This window comes from Pectinophora gossypiella, chromosome Z (assembly GCF_024362695.1).
Source record: "Pectinophora gossypiella chromosome Z, ilPecGoss1.1, whole genome shotgun sequence".
Classification (NCBI taxonomy): domain Eukaryota; kingdom Metazoa; phylum Arthropoda; class Insecta; order Lepidoptera; family Gelechiidae; genus Pectinophora; species Pectinophora gossypiella.
This window is the reverse complement of record NC_065433.1, coordinates 5,444,110-5,447,060: the sequence shown is the minus strand read 5'-3', so window position 1 is coordinate 5,447,060 and position 2,951 is coordinate 5,444,110. Positions and strand designations below refer to the sequence as shown.

The 2,951-nt window shown below is 36.2% G+C and overlaps 1 long non-coding RNA gene across 1 annotated transcript; it reads right to left on the bottom strand.

Moving 5' to 3' along the window:
- Positions 1–939: 939 nt before the first annotated feature.
- LOC126380191 (uncharacterized) lies at positions 940–2,607 on the bottom strand. Its single transcript, XR_007568451.1, has 2 exons — positions 2,255–2,607; positions 940–1,671 (listed from the first exon to the last, which is right to left on the bottom strand). It is a non-coding gene; the product is annotated as an uncharacterized LOC126380191 (long non-coding RNA).
- Between the last annotated feature and the right edge of the window lie 344 nt (positions 2,608–2,951).

Here is a 2,951-nt window from a genome sequence, read left to right as displayed (position 1 = left end):
CAAGCGTGCTAGCGTAACAGGGACGAATGTTATGGCGAATTATTTCTAATTGGTCCTGTTGAGATAGCGCTTTATCCAATCTAGCGAATAATCCATGCATTATTGATAAGTAAATTGTGATATTTTCATGTTCGCCTTGCGTACGAGCACGTATTTCAGCAAGAAGACGGTAATCGTAATCTTTTTGACCAAAGTCATTTTTCAATAGAACTACAAGTTCGTCCCATGACTCAACACGGTCTTTTACGCAACGAAACCAGTGCAGTGCATCTCCAGTAAAAATCTCGTAGGCAAATGTCAGTAATTTTTCTTTGCTAATATTTCTGACCTGAATAAATTCGTTAACCTTTTGAATGAAGGAGCGGACACAGGTTTTTCCAGAGTATTTTAGATTTGCTAATTCTGCATTTGTGGTTTTATCACAAGTGACCACAACTGCACTAGATGTGGATTTAATTTCAGATACATCGGATGTAGTTGCAGATGCGAGAGTTTTAAATTCCGAGTACTGGACCAAAAGGTTTGAGTGACATAATTTATATATTTTATCGACTTCATCAGGCACATTTTGAATTCTATTAAGACGGTGGTAGATATGATTGAGCAGATTTTCTGTTCGTAAGTATAATGTTTTATCCATTTTAGCTTTCAGATTAGCCAAATACGTCTGCGACTTTATCATAGAAGCCTTGACACCAGCCAAATCCTCTGGAGCTTCCAAATGAGACTCCAAGATGTCTTCAGCGGCCTGCTCCTTCGCCAAATCCACGATTAGCCTGCGAAGTTCAACAACCGAACTGCCACTCTTACCGCGCAATTGAACTTCATAAAGGAGTTCATCTTTCTGAAGTGATAAATATTTAATTGGACGAGACATCTCTATTACTTTATGTTTAAATTGTAATTAGTTTAGTTGTATAGTTATTTTTTGAGTAAGTGTTGCAAGTACCTGAAGTCTTAATAACTAAAACACAACAAACGGCAGAAGGAAAATAACAAGAAAACAAATGCTACTATCAAAAGTACACAACAATTAAAACACAGGGATAGACAGAGGTTGGCAGTGCAAAATCAAAGTTTTCCTTCTGTGCGATGTGGTAGGTTCGATTTTGAGTTTTTAATTGTATGCAATCACCTTGAAAGAGAAATAGTAAGGTATTCCCACAAAGCAACCACAGCACACAAAAGTTGCAGTTACAATTCACTTAGAGCTAGACAAAATAATCAGACCAACACCAAAGATGACCAAAAATGCCAAAACCAGCAAAAAGGATACTCAGCTCAGTATTTCCTTAGTTGGGCGCCATTGTCGCATTCTATCACGCGAATCAAATAGGTTGTACTTACTAGGGAAAATAAAACGGTATATAGAAATTAAACCAAGTTTATTTCATTAAATCCCTAGCAAGTACATAGATCGGATCTCTGGGTCGCAGGTAATTTGATACTGGCTGAGCAACCTTGGTGCAGTAGGAAAACTACCACTTCCCTGTAACTCTTCCCACGACGACACGGGGTACACCGGCGCGCGCAGCAGGGCAGCAGAAGCGGTGGGGTAAGTATAGGACCGAAAGTGGATCCAGCGGGTTGTAGAACCCGAAAGGTGAAACGGTGCAGGTAAGTACAGGACCGGTAGTGGGTCCAGCGGTTGCTGAACTCGAAGGGTGAACCCTGGAACCCGGAATTAGTCATTTCAAGAATTGTCCGAATTCCCAGTCTGACTGCCACATGCCGATTCCTTAGCTTGATTGAAGATGGGAAGTGGATAGCAAGCAAGCTTAGCAATCTAAGATGTGGCTGTCAGCAAATTACACACAATAAAAGTGAATTTAGCAAAATAAATTTAGAAAAAGAACAAAGAACAAGATAAATTTATGGTAGGTAGTTGTTTTAAAAAACTATCTAAAAAAATAGTAAAATTGAATATTTTAAGCTGAATAATTTTAATAGCAACGATATTAAACGTATTTTGTACATTAATATTGTTCCATTTAAGAATTATTTAAACAAGGAAAGTACTTAGGTACAAAGATAACTTTAAGTTGGTTAAGTAGAATTAATTTAGAAAAATTGACAATTTAAATGTTGTTTTGAACATAAAAGATTGCTAATTATGATATAAAATAAGCACTAAAGCGTGAAAATACATTTACACGATGATTATGAAAAATGACAGTCATGCAATGAACAAAGAAAGCATGTACTAGTCTACGTTGATATTTAAACTAATAAAAATAGTAATTGCTACACTTACCCAATTAATGGGGATAACACAACACTATAAATTATTATATCGTAGACAAAATTAGTAAAAAAACGTATTTAAAAAATATACGAGTAATCGAGGTGTTCTCGCTACAAAGGCAGAAGGATTGTGTCGAACATCCGACCGGAAGAGTAACGGCTCGGCTGTGGAATGTAGGTACGGCTACCTACGCAATGTGATAATTATTAAAGTCGTACAATATTAACGGAATTATTTTGTAAATAGATATGTTTTGTTAAATTAATTAGTATATGTTTATTTATGTAATAATATTTTAGTTTTAAGCAGTAGTTTTTAAGTGTTTTCAATGATAACTTTTTGATAGTTCCTAACAGAAAAACAAGAGCAATTACACTCAGTAGTAAAACGCGGCAGGCGTTACAAGTTTTTTTCAATTATTTTCAATTCTATACATTTGCGATGGAAAATTCCACAGATATGAAAATATTGAACACATAAACATATAATAATAAAGAATAAAATAAATTTATTTCCAGTAACAGTTTAGGTAATTAATACGATTATTATGAATACGGGCATCCGCGATGCGCGCGGCGCGAGTATTATCGAGGGCTTCGGCCAATAGCCGTTCGACGTATATCTACGTAGATAGCATTCGCTGCGTTTATTGGTCGATATAATTCGCAGCGCGATGGTCATGTAGACCCAACAGGCAGTCAGAATT